The sequence below is a fragment of the Hemitrygon akajei genome, unplaced genomic scaffold (assembly GCF_048418815.1).
Source record: "Hemitrygon akajei unplaced genomic scaffold, sHemAka1.3 Scf000038, whole genome shotgun sequence".
Classification (NCBI taxonomy): Eukaryota; Metazoa; Chordata; class Chondrichthyes; order Myliobatiformes; family Dasyatidae; genus Hemitrygon; species Hemitrygon akajei.
This window is the reverse complement of record NW_027331924.1, coordinates 5,613,498-5,633,219: the sequence shown is the minus strand read 5'-3', so window position 1 is coordinate 5,633,219 and position 19,722 is coordinate 5,613,498.

Genomic DNA, 19,722 nt, shown 5'->3' with positions numbered 1-19,722 from the left:
ACCCCACCACTGATAATTTTAAACTTTAAAATGAATTTAACGAGGAGGAAGAATCCAATAAAGACAAGTGGCTGATCTGGACAATAAAGAGGTGTCCAAATCAAAGTGGCAGGGTCAAGGGAGGCGGTATGTCCACTAGGAGATCGGTAAACCTAGAGTGGTATTTTCCCCCTGCACGCATCATCACATTCTTATAACGAAGCTGGTAGGGGGTTGAAGAAAGCGGATGGTATTCTGACCTTCATTAGTCGGGGCTGAACTACGTTGCAGGTCTCTAAATGTCTAGGTAGGGAACACTGAGAATTTTGTGTCAGTCCGGGCCTCATCCTGAATGGGATGTTGCAGTTTTTCGAGTGGGTGCATATAAAATTATTCTTTAGTTTTAGCTGCGTGCTGAATCACTTGAAGCGGTCGGGGGAAGGCTGCTGGAATGTAAACATCCCTCACTGTAGACGAGCCAGCTCTACATTAACCCTCCTTCTCCCTCGGCAGATTCCTACACTTCTGAATGTGAAGATATTGGAGGATTCTGCACAAAACAAATCAAAGCTCATGGAATATATGAAAAACGATGCAGGAAGAGACAGAGACGGACAAAACAATCAATGTGCAGGGAAAATAAAAGATGCAAATAAAAATAATCTATATTTTTATTTGTAAAAATACATCGAGTTGTAGGCTCTGTGAAAGTGAGTCTGTAGGTTGTGGAATCAGTTGTAGACTGTGAAAGTGAGTCTGTAGGTTGTGGAATCAGTTGTAGACTGTGAAAGTGAGTCTGTAGGTTGTGGAATCAGTTGTAGACTCTGTGAAAGTGAGTCTGTCGGTTGTGGAATCAGTTGTAGACTCTGTGAAAGTGAGTCTGTCGGTTGTGGAATCAGTTGTAGACTCTGTGAAAGTGAGTCTGTCGGTTGTGGAATCAGTTGTAGACTCTGTGAAAGTGAGTCTGTCGGTTGTGGAATCAGTTGTAGATTCTGTGAAGCTGAGTCTGTCGGTTGTGGAATCAGTTGTAGACTCTGTGAAAGTGAGTCTGTAGGTTGTGGAATCAGTTGTAGACTCTGTGACAGTGAGTCTGTAGGTTGTGGAATCAGTTGTAGACTCTGTGAAAGTGAGTCTGTAGGTTGTGGAATCAGTTGTAGACTGTGTGAAAGTGAGTCTGTCGGTTGTGGAATCAGTTGTAGACTGTGTGAAAGTGAGTCTGTAGGTTGTGGAATCAGTTGTAGACTCTGTGAAAGTGAGTCTGTAGGTTGTGGAATCAGTTGTAGACTCTGTGAAAGTGAGTCTGTCGGTTGTGGAATCAGTTGTAGACTCTGTGAAAGTGAGTCTGTCGGTTGTGGAATCAGTTGTACTCTGTGAAAGTGAGTCTGTAGGTTGTGGAATCAGTTGTAGACTCTGTGAAAGTGAGTCTGTAGGTTGTGGAATCAGTTGTAGACTCTGTGAAAGTGAGTCTGTAGGTTGTGGAATCAGTTGTAGACTCTGTGAAAGTGAGTCTGTCGGTTGTGGAATCAGTTGAGATTTGTTGGTGATTTAAATTATCCACACTGCTTCAGGAGCCTGACGGCTGTAAGATAACGACTGGTCCTGAACTTGGTGGTGTCAGACCGAAAGGTCTCCAGATGTAGTGGTGATAAGAGGGCATATCCTGAATGCTGGGCGTCCTTGATGATGGATGGTGCTTTCTTGAGGCAGTGGTCATTCTGAATGTATTCAATGGTGTGGAGAGGTTTGCCTGTGATGGACTGGCCTCTGTTCCTGAAGTACCAGGTTCCAGGACCAGGTTCCTGAAGTAAACATGACTGTAGGCTGACCCCGAATATCAGAACGTGGAACAAATTGATGGATCAGATGTGCAAAGGGAGTTGGGAGTTGATCAAAAGTCTGAAAGTCTAAAATTGCAAATATCACTCCACTCCTCAAGAAGTGATTTAGCCAATAGCCTGAGCTCAGTGGTTGGGAAGGTGTTGGAGTCGATTAATAAGGAAAAGGTTTCGGGGGTACTTGGAGGCCCATTATAAAACAGGCCAATAACTGCACAGTTTGAGTAAGGGAAATTCCTGCCTGTCTTATCTATTGGAATTCGTTGAGCCAACAACAAGCAAGGTGGACAAAGTAGTATCTGTGGATGTTGTGTATTTGGGTTCTCAGAAGGGATTTGACAAGGTGAGGCTGCTAAACAAGGTAAGAGTGCAGGGTATTACAGGAACGATACCAGCATGGATAAAGTATTGGCTGACTGGCAGCAGACAAAGAGTGGGAATAGTGGGAGCCCTTCCTGGTTCGCTGCCACATGGGTCTGTGTTGGGGTCATTTATTTTCATATTACATCTCAATGATTTGAATGATGGATTGGTGGTCAGGTTTGCAGACAACACGAGAGCAGGAAGGGGGCGGGGGTGCAGGTCGTGTTGATGAAACAGGGTTATAGCAGAAGAAATTAGATAGATTAGTAAAGTAGGAATCAGTGCACAATTGTAGTTAGTTTTAAACCCATAATATAGGAAACGATGGAGAGGGTTCAATAAAGGTTCACAATACTGGTTCAGAAATGAAGGACTTATATGAAGAGTGTCTGAGCACACCGGGCCTGTATTCACTGGAATTCAGAAGAATGAGGGGTGCTAATTGAAACCTACTGAATATTAAAGTGGCCTAAAGTCGATGTAGAGTGGAAGTTTGTAGTGTTGCAGCCTACGACCAGTGGACACGGGTTCAGAATAGAGGGACATTCCCTTGAATGAAAATGGGGAGGAATTTATGAAGAGTGTGGTGAACCTATAAAATTTCATTTTACAGACGGCTGCGGAGGCCTCATCACTCGGTGTATTTAAGGCAAAGGTTGATCGTTTCTGGATTGGTCAATGTGTGAAAATTATGGGGAGAAGGCAGGAGGATGTGGCTGAGAGGGCTAATAAATCAGCCACGATGGAATGGCCGAGCGGAGGTGATGGAGCAAATGACCTAATTCTGCTCCTATGTCTTATGGTCTAGTGATCTAATTGATTCTGGAAATGAATTATCTAACTGACTTTACTTGAGGTACAGGCATGGGGAACTGGAATTGCTGACACTGTAAGGAATGGTGTTGGTGGAAAACAGGAAGCTTGTGAAGTACTATGGGAATGGGAAAGGACCCTCATGCAGAGCTTAGCACAGCAGGACAACAGTGAAAGCTGATGTACCTGAGCATGAAGTTGGTACAGCTATTACATTCCCATTTGACAAAATTACCAGTAGAGCTCAATTTTCATAACAGAAAGAATTCATGAAATAATAGTCTAGGTCCTGATGATTGAATAAAATGTTTACGCACAGGTCTAACAGTACAACAAATTCTCTATGACAACAACTGGTGTACACCATAACGTCATTAGTGAAGTTCCTGAAACATGGGTGTCGTCACTGTTCCAATATACTGTTACTTACACTTTGAAATTACTCTAGTACTATTTATTTGAGTACTACAGCACAAAAAGGCCATTCAGCCCGTCTAGTCCTTACTGAACTATTATTTTGCCTGGTCCCACTGACCTGTACTGGCCCATACCCCTGCGACACATGTAGTCATCCAAACCTCTCATCAATGATGAAATTGATCTTCCGCTGGCAGCACATTCCACACACACCACACTCACAGTGAAAAAGTTCCTTTAAATTTTTCACATTTCACCCTTAATCTATCATCTCTAATGTTGAATTTGTTGAGGATGTGACAAAGTGTATTGAAGTTAGAGCAGTGGATGGGTGTATTCAGAGAGTCAGGAGGCATGGGATGCAGGGAGACAAGGCTGTGTGGATACAGAATTAACTTATAGAAGGCAGAGGGTAGGTGCATATAGAGGGTATTTTGCCTAGAGGTCAGGGACATGTGGTGTTCTGCAGGGATCTGAGCAGAACAATTGTTCTTTGCGATTTTATAACAGTCAAATGCACACAAAATGCTGAAGGAACTCATCAGATCAGACAGCATCTATGGAGATGAATAATAAATCTACGGTTCAGGTCGAGACCCTTCTTGCGGACTGGAAAGGAAGGAGGCAGAAGGGAGAATGAGAATGGTTTGGGAGGGGAAGGAATGCAAGCAAACAGGTAATAGATAAGGGTGAAGGAAGAGAAATGAAGTAAGAAGATGGGAGGTGATAGGGAGAAGAGATAAACATCTGAAGAAGGAATCTGAGAGGAGAGGAGTGCGGACAACTGCAGAACCGTAAGGAGGAGAGGTATCTGGGGAAGGTGCTGGAGATGTGAGGAGAAGACAGGAGGTGAAAGGAAAGCCAAACTGGAGGAGGGGAGAAATTTCTGTAAGTTGGGGAAATCAATATTCATGCTGTAATGTAGGCAGCCGGAGTATGATGTTGTTCCTCCAACCGGGGAGTAGGGTCATCGTGGCAGAAGGGTCGGCCATGGACAGGCATGTTGGAATGGGAATGGGGTGTGGAATTACAATGGGTAGCCAACAGGAGATGCTGTCCATCAGACCGCATGACATAGGAGCAGCGTTAGGCCATTCAGTCCATCGAGGCTGCTCCGCCAGTCCTTCATGGCTGATCCCAAATCCCAATCAACTAAAATACGCCTGCTTGCTTGTCATATCCTTCGAGGTCCTGACTAGTCTGGAAATATCAATTTCCGCTTGAAATGTACCCATGGACTTGATCTCCACCACATTCCACAGATTCGTTACTTTGACTGAAAAGAAACAAATTTTCCTCCCCTCTGTTCTAAACGGTCTCCCCTCAATTTTGAAGCTCAGCCCTTTAGTTCGGGATACCCCCACCACAGGAAACATCTCTCCGCATCCACCACGTTTCAACATTCGGTACGTTTCAGTGAGGTACCCTGAATTCTTCTAAATTCCAGTGGGCACAAGCACAAAGCTGCCAAACGCTCCTCATACGTATATCCCTTAATCATCCCCGTGAACCCGGAATCATAGGCCATGGTGAATATAGCAAAGTTACTGAACAAAATTTTCCCCAGTAGGTATCAGGTCTGGTCACTGCAGAGGAGACTGGAAAGAGTCCCAGAGTCCCTGTCCCCAACAATCTCACAGGTGAAGGGTCACCTCTCCTGGGGGTACTGCTTCTGACCTTGAATATTGGTATGTGAGTAGGTGAATAGGCATTTGTAGCACTTGCTGAGATCTGACGTTGATTATAAGCAGAGTTTGGCCAAACATGTTGTTTTCTCTGGAGTTGTGGAGGCTGAAGGGAGATTTAACAAATCTTTGTATGATCACAGAGTTATAGAATAGACAACTGGCGTAGTTGTCCCAGGACTAAAATATCACAGACTAACAGGCATGCATTTACACTGAGGGGAGTTAATTTGAATGGAAATATGCTGGACAAGTTTTTGTTCACATATTTTGGTGGGTACATGAAATGCCCTTCCAGGGCTGATACTCGAGGCAAGTATGACAGAGGCGATAAAGTCCCTTTTAAATAGGTGTTTGAATGAGCAGGGAATGGACAAGTGAGGGTATTATATCAGCAGATGGCATTAGTTCAGTGGGGCATTAAATGATACTTTAATGATATGTTTCTGGACTGCATTGCTCAGTGTTCGATGTTGATCGGAATGTTGTTCCACCCTGGGACTGGATACAGCAAATCCGGCTGATTATATCAGTTCTTGTGAAATCTTCATCACCATCCACACCCTCATAGCAATAAATCAAACCTAAATACTTTCTTGACAGTTCCACGCAAATTTATTATCAAAACCCGCATACATTACCACATACCTCATGGGCAGATTCCATTTCTTGTAGCTGCTTAGAAGAAAAATAAACACAACAGAATTTAATAAACACTACGCAGGGAGAGTCAAAGATGGAGAAACAACCAACGTACAGGGAAAATAAATTTGCAAATAAAAAATATATGACGATGAAATTGAGTTGTAAACTCCTTGAATGTGAGTCTGTAGGTTGTGGAACGAGTTGAGATTTGTTGGTGATTTAAGTTAGCCACAGTTGTTCAGGAGCCTGATGGTTGTAGGGGAACAACTGGTCCTGAACCTGGTGGCGTCGGACCATAAGGGTCCATTATCCCTCTCCCAGATGTAGTGGCGAGAAGAGGGCATGTCCTGAATAGTGGGCGTCTTTTGTCAGTGTTCCGTGGGAATGTATACAATGGTGTGGATGGGTTTGTCTGTGAATGGACTGGGCTGTATCCACCCCTTTCTCTACACTTTCTCTTCACTAGATTGCTTTAGTAAACATGATAGGATGTCGTCCAGGAATACGATACCTCCCATCTGCGATAGTTAGTCATAAATATTCATTCGGACCTGTCGGGGTATTAAAAGCTGTCTTCCACTCATCCCCTTTATGAATGCGAATTCAGTCAGAAGGGTTCCTCAGGTTCAGTTTTGTGACAATAGTTGGAATAGTCCTGGGAAATTTCCCGGGATCATCACAGGTCAAAAACTTGGGAATGTCAGAGGCAGACTCGGAAACAGGGATTACAGTCTCGGGAACTCGGTGAGCTTCTGGGAGTCAGCCCAGGATACTGCCATTGGACCATAAAGGGACCATGCTATGAAAACCACGGATACCGTCAGGTGAGATTGTCCTCAGGGGAAGAGATAAGGAGAGGTCTATCGGTAACCTCAGGGTCCATCAAACATGACACACGTTTCCTGGCTCAAGTGGTCTCTTGTCAGGAGCAGAGGCTCTCAAACGGTCGCCGAACTTGAAGTTTCATACTCCTACTGGTCGGGTCACAAGCAGATCTAAAAAAGAACCTCCAGAGATGAAGTGTATAAACGGCCGGAAGTGCCAGTTCCTTTGTTCCAAGACCAGGAACCCCAAAGACTGTGGGATGAGGAGGTATCTTCGAGACCGTCACGGAACTCCCTTTACCAACCAGTACACCTTTGGACTGTGGGAGGAGATCGGAGCAACCGGAGGAACCCACACGGACACAGGGAGAGGGAGAATGTACAAACCCATTAAAGGCAGCGTCCTATCTGAAACCCTGTACTGTATGGACCCGGTACTGTAAAGCATTGTCAACACTACGCTACCGTGCTGTCTCGTAAACCGGAGTACGGTCGAATGACAATTATACTTCAAGATGAACTTGAGGATCATCGACTGTAGCCGCCATCACTCGGAAAGGGGTGTGCTTCCACTGTGTCCATTCTGCCCCTGAATCACTCCGTCTACTCAAACTCACGTCCCAGTGGGGTTTTGTACCGCTCGGTAAAATCGGAAAACATTCTTCTAAACGACACAAAGAATCTGGAGCAGATTGTTTTAGTTGTTTTTGTTTGTGAAGAATGAATCTCTGTTGGAACGTGTTTAATGCACTGTTCACTTGCTGAGACAGGGGGTCCTGAAACAAAATCAATATTAAGATTCCGCCACGCCAACACCCGATCCAATTATATTTCTAAACTCGAACCCCCTACATACCTCGGGCGGACTAAACAAACACACAGGCCGATATCCTAGCAACAGTAAGGACTTGCGGCCGAATCAGACAAACAGGTTTGGTAAAACAATGCCGAGGACTGTTGGGGGTTGGGCAGAACAGTCCGGGAGGCGGGGGGAGACACAGAATCTCATGTTTACACGGAGCCCACCTGAGGGGGGTTGGGCAGAACACTCCGGGGGTGGGGGGAGACACAGAGGCTCATGTTTACACGGAGCCCACCTGAGGGGGGGTTGGGCAGAACACTCCGGGTGGTGGGGGGAGGCACAGAATCTCATGTTTACAGGGAGCCCACCTGAGGGGGGGGGGTTGGGCAGAACACTCCGGGAGTTGGGGGGAGGCAAAGAATCTCATGTTTACACGGAGCCCGTCTGAGGGGGGTTGGGCAGAACACTCCGGGGGGGGGGGGGGGGGTGGAGACACAGAAACTCATGTTTACACGGAGCCCACCTGAGGGGAGGTTGGGCAGAACACTCCGGGGGAGGGGGGGAGGCACAGAAACTCATGTTTACACGGAGCCCACCTGAGGGGGGGTTGGGCAGAACACTCCGGGGGGTGGGGGGGGGGAGGCACAGAGGCTCATGTTTACACGGAGCCCACCTGAGGGGGGTTGGGCAGAACACTCCGGGTGGTGGGGGGAGGCACAGAATCTCATGTTTACACGGAGCCCACCTGAGGGGGGGTTGGGCAGAACACTCCGGGAGGTGGGGGGGGAGGGGAGACACAGAATCTCATGTTTACACGGAACCCACCTGAGGGGGGGTTGGGCAGAACACTCCGGGAGGTGGGGGGAGGCACAGAATCTCATGTTTACACGGAGCCCACCTGAGGGGGGGGGGTGGGCAGAACACTCCGGGAGGTGGGGGGGAGACACAGAATCTCATGTTTACACGGAGCCCACCTGAGGGGGGGTTGGGCAGAACACTCCGGGGGGGGGGGGGAGACAGAGAATCTCATGTTTACACGGAGCCCACCTGAGGGGGGGTTGGGCAGAACACTCCGGGAGGGGGGGGGGAGGCTTGGCACAGAAGCTCATGTTTACACGGAGCCCACCTGGGGGGGGCGTGGTTGGGCAGAACACTCCGGGAGGTGGGGGGAGGCACAGAATCTCATGTTTACACGGAGCCCACCTGAGGGGGGGTTGGGCAGAACACTCCGGGAGGTGGGGGGAGGCACAGAATCTCATGTTTACACGGAGCCCGTCTGACGGGCGAAAAGGAGATTTCCTTGACAGTGTGTAACTGTGGGGGCTCTCCCAGTCCGCGAGTTATAACCCCATTCTGAGCATACACGTAACTTTAAACATTAAAATGGGTTTAATGAGGTGGAAGATCCCAATAAAAACACGTGGGATGCCTGGATCATGAGGAGGTGAGCCAATTCAAAGTGGCAGGGTGAAGGGATACGGTTTATCCACTAGGAGGTCACAAACAAGGGGGATATTTCCCTGCTGCCGCATCATCACATCCTTACCATGAAGCTGGTGGTGTGTTTCAGAATGCGTATGGTGTGTTGGACATCAGTCGTGGCATTTATCTCAAGAACCATGATGCAGCTCTCCAAAAGTCTAGTTAGGCAACACTGAGAATTTTGTGTCGGGTCTCGTCTCCTCCTGATAGGAAAGACGTGGATGTCTTTCGAGAGGCATAGGGGGATTTTACCAGGGCATGTTTAGTTTTCTCTGTGTGCTGGTGTACGGCTGAATCACGGCAAGCTGGAACTTGAACCTGAAGCGGTCGGGGAAAGGCTGCTGGAATGTAAACATCCCTCACTGTAAACCAGCCAGCTCTACATTAACCCTCCTCTTCCCGCGGCAGATTCCTACACTCCTGAATGTGAAGACATTTGAGGATTCTATACAAAACTGGGCCCCGATGGTTACGCTGTGGATAAAATCTTCTGGAATGATGAGCTGGTTTGTTGTTACCTGTGAGACTGGCCACACTCAGGGTGGAAGGCTGATCATCAGCAGACATCCTACCATCGTGATGTAGGAGCCACACAACATGTTTAAATGACAAAAACACAAAGTAAAAAGCAAATTAAAATATATCAGAATGGCTGCTGCCTGACGGTTACTGGTTCATATCCGCTTTACCTTGGGAAAATCACCGTGAGAGGGCAGAAATGCGGGATCCACTGTCAGAGAGCCGCTGCTGACCGTGGTGAACATAGAATCATAGAACCGAAACAGACCATTCGGCCCATCTAAATGGTGCCGAACTACTATGGTGCCTAGACCCATCGACCCGGTACCCCTCTTATACATGTACATATCCAAATTAATCTTAAACGTTGAAATCAAATCCGTTTCCACCATTTGCGCTGGCAGCTCGTTCCACACTCTCACTACCTGAGTGAAGTTTCCCCATCTCACCTTCGCGTTAAGCATTTCGACAAAAAATGGCTGAAATCGCTTCTCACTTTTATGCAGGAGCTCTTGGATAAACAGAATTATCTGTCTGTATCCAGTATACAAACGACATTTACACATTTACCCATCCCCATCACCAGAGACCTTAAATATTCCACCGTGTATGTTGGGAAACGCACAATAAAGCCAGCCCGAGCGTTTCCCCTCTGTTTAAAACCCTTTTATGAACACATTGAATTGAGTCCATTCAGCCGAACGACAGCAGAACGGCGAGTGTGTAAGGAGTGTGTTTACCGAACGCTCTCTGTCACAAACCCAGTGCCCAAGTTCTGCTCCGATATATTATGGTCTATGGTCAGAGATCCCTCAAAGTAGCTGGTGAAGTTGGTAGACAAAAGACCATGTTACAAAGGATTAGGCCAATCGGCCCATTGAATCTGCCCTGCTGTTCCGTCATGATTGATTTCTTCTCCTGTTTGATCTCTCTTCAATTTCTCATCCCACTGTTCGATAGGGAGTCAAACATAATGTGTGACCTTATTTTCAATATTTTAGCTTGTCTTAGAGAACAAGCACGGAAATAGTAAGGAAACCATATACAGAGCTGAGAAACGATGCTAATGCTAAGAACTGTAAGGCAAAGCAATACAAGCTGGTGCTTCTTAAGTCTGTTATTTTGATAATAAAAGACTATTCACAAGATACCAATTTATTAACTAATAGCCTACTAAACTCTTCCCGGGCTTCCATCCGGGTGCAGGTATCGATTTAAACGATATTCCGATGACAACCTCTGCCATCTTCATCAGGGATGATGCAGGGACATATCTAGTCCAATGATGCCCAGGCATCATCATCCGGAGTCATTTCAACTCGCCTGCAGTGGCTGGCGTCTATCCACATACTTTTAACTTCTACCTGAACTGCTGAATTGGTAATCAACCGTACTTGGTAAGGACCTTCCCACCGAGCTTCCAGGGGTTCCTTATGCGGTTTCCTGACCAGGACCCAGTCGCCATGGATCAAGGTATGTCCTCCTGCTAATGGACCACTTCAAGCAGCAGAAACTGGCTGAGAATCAGACTGAACAGATCTGTCAGTTTTGCAAAATTATCTACTAAACTATCTGACATAACATGTCAATCAGCCTCTCTGAGATCGAGAGCTTCCTGTAGTGACAGAGGTCGTCCCGTCACCACTTCTAATTGCCTACATTTCGTTCTCATTGTTGGGGCTGCCCTGATGCTCCATTTCATCAAACGGGGGCCATGGTACGTCTTCCTTGTGAGAGTTGGTCAGCCATTGTTTGATGATGCCCATTTATTCCATCAACTTGTCATGATCTCTCTGGTGGATGTGGACAGTGAAAAGCCATTCAATATTCATCATTCAACATAATTATTGACAAATATTTCCAGTGAGATGTGCCTCTGGTTTAAAGTCAATGGGCCACGGCCATCCCATCGAGGAATATAGTCCTGAATGGGGGTTCTGGCTGTGTGTGTGACAGTAGGTTTTCTTTCTGGGATGGCTTCTACCCATCCTGTAAATGTGTCCACTGCTGATAGATATAAATATCCTTGGCTCGTTGGTGAAGTGACGTCATCCACTTGCAGATGTAAAAATGCATCAGGTGGGCAGCAGGGCTTGGTTGAGGTAGCTTCCCCGGTGATCCAGGTCTGTTTTCTGTTTCATACATCTCTCGGCTGTCAGTCGGGCTTGCATCATGAACTATGGATTCCACCTCCATTGGAAAATCTGTCAATTACCTTTTGCACTCGAGTGTGTCCTCAGGAGTGGATTAGCCGTGTGAGATCAGGAAGCAGTTCAGCTGGCGCTACCAGACTATGAGTATTACCCCAAATACAAGCCCCATCGTCATTTAATAACCCACCATTTTCCATCCAGTACCACTGTTTTTGAATATCTCACACCTTCGTCACCTACCGGGTTTTCTTCCATTTCTTCGATTTTCTTTAATCCTTCTCTTGCAGCCCTTTTTGCAGTTTTGTCTGCAAATACATTTCCACAGCTTTCCTCAATGGTTATTTTAGAGTGACCTTTACTTTTTAACACTCAGACTTCTGACAATAGTTGCATGACTTCCATAAATTATCGTGTTCGTTCACCATTCTTGATTGGAATTCCTACGGCTGTAAGAAATCCTCTTTATCTCCATGAATTTCCAAAGTCATGAATCACTTGGAAAGCATATCGAGAATCCGTGTAAATATTTGATTATTTCCTTCTGCTAGCTTACAGGCTTCAACTAAAGCTTTCAGCTCTGCCTGTTGTGCCAAGGTACCAGGAGCCATGTGTCCTGATGGCATTACTTTTCTGTGACAACAGGCCGACCAGCCATTCAAATTCCTACCTAACAAAGAGCTCCCCAATGGGTGTCAGGCCTGGTCACTGCATAGAAGACTGGAAACAGTCAGTGACACCGAAACACGCACAGGCGAAGTGTCACTTCCCCTAGGGGTGACTGTTCGGGACTTTGAATATTGCTGTGTGAGTACATGAATAACCAGGTGTAGCACCTGTTGAGATCAGACATAGATTGAAAGCAGAGATTGGACAAACCTGCGCTGTTTTCTTTCGAGCTGCGGCACCTGAAGGGATATTTAACAAATGTTTGCAGGATTACAGAGTCATAGATAGACTAGACACAGGACTGAACAATCACAGACTAGGTGGCATGCGATTACACTGAGTGGGGTTAAGTTGTAAGTAGATATGTGGGGCAAGTTTTTGTTGGCATATTGTGGTGGGTGCATGAAATGCCCTTCCAGGGGTGTTACTCGAGGTAAGTATGACAGAGGGAATCAAATGTCTCTTAAATAAATACATGAGTATGCAGGGAATGGACACATGGGGACATTATTTTGGCTGATTGCGTTAGTATAGTAGGGCATTAAATGATAAATTAATGGCATGTTTCTGGACAGTTTTTTAATGAGTTCGATGTTGATAGGAATGTTGTTCCACCCTTGGACTAGATACAGTAAATCCGGCTGATCACATCAGTTCTTCTGCAATCTCCATCACTATTCTCACCCTTACAGCAATAAATCAAACCTACAATCCTTGCCTGACAGTTCAATGTAAATTTATTGTCAATAACCGCATGTTACCACACACTTCATGTAGATTAAATTTCTTGTTGCTGCTTAGATGAAAACAAGCACTACAGATTTTATTAAAAACTACACAAGACACAAAGACGGAGAAACAGCCAATATGTAGGAAAAAGAAAATTTGAAAGAAAAAAAAAGACGAAATCATTGAGTTGTAAACTCCTTGAAAGTAAGCCTGTAGGTTGTGGAATCAGCGGAGATTTTTTGGTGGTTTAGGTTATCCACAATGGTTCAGGAGCATGATGGTTGTAGGGTAACAGCCTCTACCAATAGGATTCCTAAATGGTCATTGAATCTTTGGACACTACCTCACATATTTTAACCCAGGCAATCCATTCATATTCTATATCTTCACAGTATAACCATATAACTATATAACAATTACAGCAGACCATTGGTAACAGACCATCTCAGCACTTTTAGTCCGTGCCGAATGCTTACTCTCACCTAGTCCCACCTATCTGCACTCAGCCCATAACCCTCCATTCCTTTCCTGTCCATATACCTACCTCATCTTCTTTAATGACAAAATCTAACCTGCTTCAACCAGTTCTACTGGAAGCTCGTTCCACACAGCTACCACTCTCTGAGTAAAGAAGTTCCCCCTTGTGTTACCCCTAAACTTTTGCCACCTGACTCTCAACCCATGTACTCTTGTTTGAATCTCCCCTACTCTCAATGGAAAAAGCCTATCCACGTCAACTCTATCTATCCTCCTCATAATTTAAATACCTCTATCAAGTCCCCCCTCAAACTTCTACGTTCCAAAGAATAAAGATCTAACGTTCAACCTTTCTCTGTAACTTAGGTGCTGAAACCCAGGTAGCATTCCAGTAAATCTCTTCTGTACTCTCTCTATTTTGTTGACATCTTTCCTATAATTCGGTGACCAGAACTGTACACAATACTTGAAATTTGGCCTTACCAATGCCTTGTACAATTTTAACATTACATCCCAACAATGCTCTGATTTATAAAGGCCAGCATAACAAAAGCTTACTTCACCAACCTATATACATGAGATTCCACCTTCAGGGAACTATGCACCATTATTCCTAGATCACTCTGTTCTACTGCTTTCCTCAATGCCCTACCATTTACCATGTATGTCCTATTTTGATTAGACCTGACAGAATGTAGCACCTGACACTTATCAGCATTAAACTCCATCCGCCATCTTTCAGCCCACTCTTCAAACTGGCCTAAATCTCTCTGTAAGCTTTGAAAACCTTCTTCATTATCCACATCGCCACCTACCTTAGTATCATCCTCATACCTGCTAATACAGTTTACCACCCCATCATCCAGATCATTAATGTATATGACAAACAACATTGGACCCAGTACAAATCCCTGAGACACACCACTAGTCACCGACCTCCAACCTGAAAAACAGTTATCCACCACTACTCTCTGGCATCTCCCATCCAGCCACTGTTGAATTCATTTTACTACTTCAATATTAATACCAAACGACTGAACATTCCTAACTAATCTTCCATGTGGAACTTTGTCAAAGGCCTTACTGAAGTCCATATAGACAACATCCACTGCTTTACCCTCGTCAACCTTCCTAGTAACCTTTTCAAAAAATTCAGTAAGCTTTGTCAAACCTGACCTTCCACGCACAAATCCATGTCGACTGTTCCTTATCAGACCCTGTCTATCCAGATAATTATATATACCATCTCTAAGAATACTCCACATTAATTTACCCACCACTGACGATAAACTTACAACTTACTGATAATTGCTAGGTTTACTCTTAGAACCCTTTTTAAACAATGGAACCACAAGAGCAATACACCAATCCTCTGGCACCATCCCTGTCTCTAATACATTTGAAGTATTTCTGTCAGAGCCCCTGCTATTTCTACACCAACTTCCCTCAAGGTCCTAGGGAATATCCTGTCAGGCACCGGAGACTTATCCACTTTTATATTCTTTAAAAGCTTCAGTACTTCCTCTTCTTTAATCATCACAGTTTCCATAACTACCCTACTTACACAATTCAATATGTTTCTCCTTAGTGAATACCGAAGAAAAGAAATTGTTCAAAATCTCCCCCATCTCTTTTGGCTCCACACATAACTGTCCACTCTGATTCTCTAAGGGACCAATTTTATCCCTCACTATCCTTTTGCTATTAATATAACTGTATAAACAATTTTGACCCGGCCCAAAAATCCCCTCATAACAAGTGTCTATATCAAATTTTGAACCAAAAATCTATTTAGAATGTATAAACAGCCTATCTGACATTAATAAGTGGGTGATTAATCCTTAATTAATGTCTCAGAGATCTAAAATCCATTTCAATAGATACGGGTCAAATTTGACCCGGTACAGCCTCAATGTACAAAAAAATTGTAGCACGTGTACAAAAGTATAAAATTTAAAGTAGTTTCATTTTGGCTCATTTTCGGTCACTTTAGGAAAATCATAAAATTTCGGCTAAAAATGGCATTTAGGGTGTCTTTATCCTGCTGTCAAATTTCAAAACGGGTCAAATTTGATCTGAACAGTATGTAAGGGTTAATATACAGTGTTTCTATTTTTTTAATCTACCCAGTATAAGTATATCATAATTGACTTACTTATCTATTATTACAATTTTTAAATGTTATTATTTATTATTATTATCTCTGCTAGATTATGTAAAAGAGATCATTGTTGACTTCAGGAGGACACGGAGCGACCACTCCCTGCTGAACATCGACGGCTCCTCGTTAGAGATCACCAAATTTGTTGGTGTTCACCTGGCGGAGAATCTCACCTCAACACCAGCTCCATAGCAAAGAAAGCCCATCAGCATCTCTACTTCCTGCGAAGGCTGAGGGAAGTCCACCTCCCACTCCCCCCATCCTCATCACATTCTACAGGGGTTGTATTGAGAGCATCCTGAGCAGCTGCATCACTGCCTGGTTCAAAAATTACACCATTTCAGATCGCAAGACCCTGCAGCGGATAGTGAGATCAGCTGAGAAGATCATCGGGGGTCTCTCTTCCCGCCATCACGGACATTTACACCACACACTGCATCTGCAAAGCAAACAGCATTATGAATGACCCCATGCACCCCACATACAATTTCTTCTCCTGCCTGCCATCTCGGAAAAGGCTCCGAAGCATTCGGGCTCACACGACCAGACTATGTAACGGTTTCTTCCCCCAAGCTATCAGACTCCTCAATACCCAGAGCCTGGACTGACACCTGACTGCCCTATTGTCTTGGTCATTATTTATTGTAATGCCTGCACTGTTTTGTGCACTTTATGCAGTCCTAGGTAGGTCTGTAGTCTAGTGTAGTTCTCCCTGTGTTGTTTTTTACGTTGTTCAGTCTAGTTTTTGTACTGTTTCATGTAGCAGCATGGTCCTGAAAAATGTTGTCTCGTTTTTACTGTGTACTGCACCAGCAGTTATGGTCGAAATGACAATAAAAAGTGACTTGAGTTTTGTTTCAGAAATAAAAGGTTTGACTAAAAGGGAAAGTGACAGAAGAAGAGAGCAGTAGTGATAGGGGATTCGACAGTGAGGGAACAGACAGAAGATTCTGTGGACATGGACGGGACACCTGGATGGTATGTTACCTCCCAGGTGCCAGGGTCAGGGATGTCTCAAATCGCATCCACAACATTTCGGAGAGGGAGGGGTAGCAGCCAGTTGTCTTGGTACATATTGGTACCAATGACATAGGAAGGAAAAGCAATGAGGTCCTGAAAAGTGAATTTCAAGAGCTCGGTAGAAAGTTGAGAAGCAGGAACTCCCAGGTAGTAATTTCTGGATTGCTACCTGTGCCACGTGTCAGTGAGGGCAGAAACAGGATGATTTGGCAGATAAATACATGGCTGAGAAGCTGGTGCAGAAGGCAAGGCTTCAGGTTCTTCGATAACTGGGATCTCTTCTGAGGGGATGACCTGTTCAAAAGTGACGGGCTGCAGCTGCAACCGAGGGGGACCGATATTATCACAGGCAGGTTTGTTAGAGCCATTGGGAAGGGTGTAAACTAACCTGGCAGGGCGGGGTGGGAATCGGAGTGAAGGGACTCAGAATAGGATGGATGGTAAAAAAGTAAAGATAGCATGCAGTCAGATTGTCAGGAAGGGCAGGCAGGTGATGGGACTTAGTTGTAGTCAGCAGGCTGAGTATCAAATCATCAGGGATGCAAAATCAGAAAGGACAGCAAATACAGAGCTCAAGGTGTTGTATCTAAATGTGTGTAATATAAGAAATAAGGTGGATGATCTTGTTGCAATATTCAGATTGTCAGTTATGATGTTGTGGCCATCACGGAATCGTGGCTGAAGGATGGTTGTAGTTGGGAGTGGAGTGTCCAAGTTTACATGTTATATTGGAAGGTAGGCAGAGGGTGTGATGTGGCCCTACCGGAAATGAATGGCATCAAATCAGGGGAAAGATGTGACATAGATTCAGAAGATGTTAAATCACTGTGGGTTGAGTTTAGAAACTGCAAAGGTAACAGAACGTTGAGGGCAGTTATACACAGGACTCCTAGCTAGTGAGGCTAGAAATAGGAAGATAACGCAGCTAAATACGTGGCTAAGGAGTTGGTGCGGAAGGGAGGGCTTCATGTTTCTGGACAATTGGGCCTTGTTCCAGGGAAGGTGGGACCTTTTCCGACGGGACGGTTTGCACCTGAACTGGAGGGGGACTAACATCCTTGTGGGAAGGATTGCTAGTGCTGCTCCGGGGGGGGGGGGGGGGGTTAAACTAGATTTGTGGGGGGAGGGGAACCAGAGTGTTAGAGCAGATAGTGAGGTGGAGGAGGATAAAGGTCATGCGAGAGCTGCAAGTATAGTGCATGGACTAAAGCCAGATCTAACATATAAAGAGGCTTTGAGAAAAGAAAAACAGAATAAAGGGTGTAAAGGTAGTAAGGTTGAAGGGCTAAAGTGTATGTACTTCAATGCAAGAAGCATCAGGAACAAAGGTGATGAACTGAGAGCTTGGATACATACATGAAATAATGATGTAGTGGCCATTACAGAGACTTGGCTGGCACCAGGGCAGGAATGGATTCTCAATATTCCTGGATGTCAGTGCTTTAAAAGGGATGGGGGGGGGGGCCAGGAAGGAGAAGGGGTGGTGTTACTGGTCAGGGATACTATTACAGCTACAGAAAGGGTAGGTAATGTATCAGGATCCTCTTTTGAGTCAGTATGGGTAGAAGTCAGGAACAGGAATGGTGCAGTTACTCTACTGGGGGTATTCTATAGGCCTCCTGGTAGCAGCAGAGATACCGAGGAGCAGATTGGGAGGCAGATTTTGGAAAGGTACAAAAATAACAGGGTGGCTTTAACTTCCCTAATATTGATTGGCATCTGATTAGTTCCAATGGTTTAGAGAAGGCAGAGTTTGTTAAGTGTGCCCAGGACGGGTTCCTGTCACAGTATGTTGACAGGCCGACTAGGGGGAATGCCATACTAGATCTAGTATTAGGTAACGAACCGTGTCAGGTCACAGATCTGTCAGTGGGTGAGCATCTGGAGGACAGCTACCATCGCTCCCTGGCCTTTAATGTTATCATAGAAAAGGATAGAATCAGAGAGGACAGGAAAATTTTTAATTGGGGAAGGGCAAATTATGAGGCTATAAGGCTAAAAATAGGGGTGTGAATTGGGATGATGTTTTTGCAGGGAAATGTACTATGGACATGTGGTCGATGTTTAAGGATCTCTTGCAGGATGTTAGGGATAAATTTGTCCCGGTGAGGAAGATAAAGAATGGTAGGGTGAAGGAACCTTGGGTGACAAGTGAGGTGGATGGAAGAAGGCACCATACGTGAGGTTTAGGAAGCAAGGATCAGGTGGGTCGATTGAGGAATATAGGGTAGCAAGAAAGGAGTTTAAGAAGGGGCTGAGGAGAGCAAGAAGGGGGCATGAGAAGGCCTTGGTGAGTAGAATAAAGGAAAACCCCAAGGCATTCTTCAATTATGTGAAGAACAAAAGGTTGACAGGAATGAAGGTAGGACCGATTAGAGATAAAGGTGGGAAGATGTGCCTGGTGGCTGTGGAAGTGAGCGAGATCCTCAATGAATACTTCTCTTCGGTATTCATCAATGACAGGAAACTTGAAGATGGTGAGGACAATATCAGTAAGGTTGATGTTCTGGAGCATGTTGATATTAAGGGTGAAGAGGTGTTGGAGTTGTTAAAATATATTAGGACGGATAAGTCACCGGGGCCTGATGGAATATTCCCCAGGCTACTGGGGAATAGGGTAGTTACAAAACCTTATGGGCAAAGAGTTTAAGAGTCGCGATGTAATGATGCAGCTCTATAAAACACCGGTCAGGCCACTCTTGGAGTACTGTGTCCAGTTCTGGTCGCCTCACTATAAGAAGGATGTGGAAGCATTGGAAAGGGTACAGTGGAGATTTACCAGGATGCTGCCTGGTTTAGAGAGTATGGATTATGATCAGAGATTAAGGGAGCCAGGGCTTTACTCTTTGGAGAGAAGGAGGATGAGAGGAGACATGATAGAGGTGTGCAAGATATTAAGAGGAATAGGTAAACTGGATAGCCAGCTCCACTCCCCCAGTCCACCACTGCTCAATACAAGAGGACATGGCTTTAAGGGAAGGGGCGGGAAGTTCAAGGGGGATATTAGAGGAAGGTTTTTCACTCAGAGAGTGGTTGGTGCGTGGAATACACTTCCTGAGTCAGTAGTAGAGGCAGATACACTGGTGAAGTTTAAGAGACTACTAGACAGGTATATGGAGGAATTTAAATTGGGGGGTTATATGTGAGGCAGG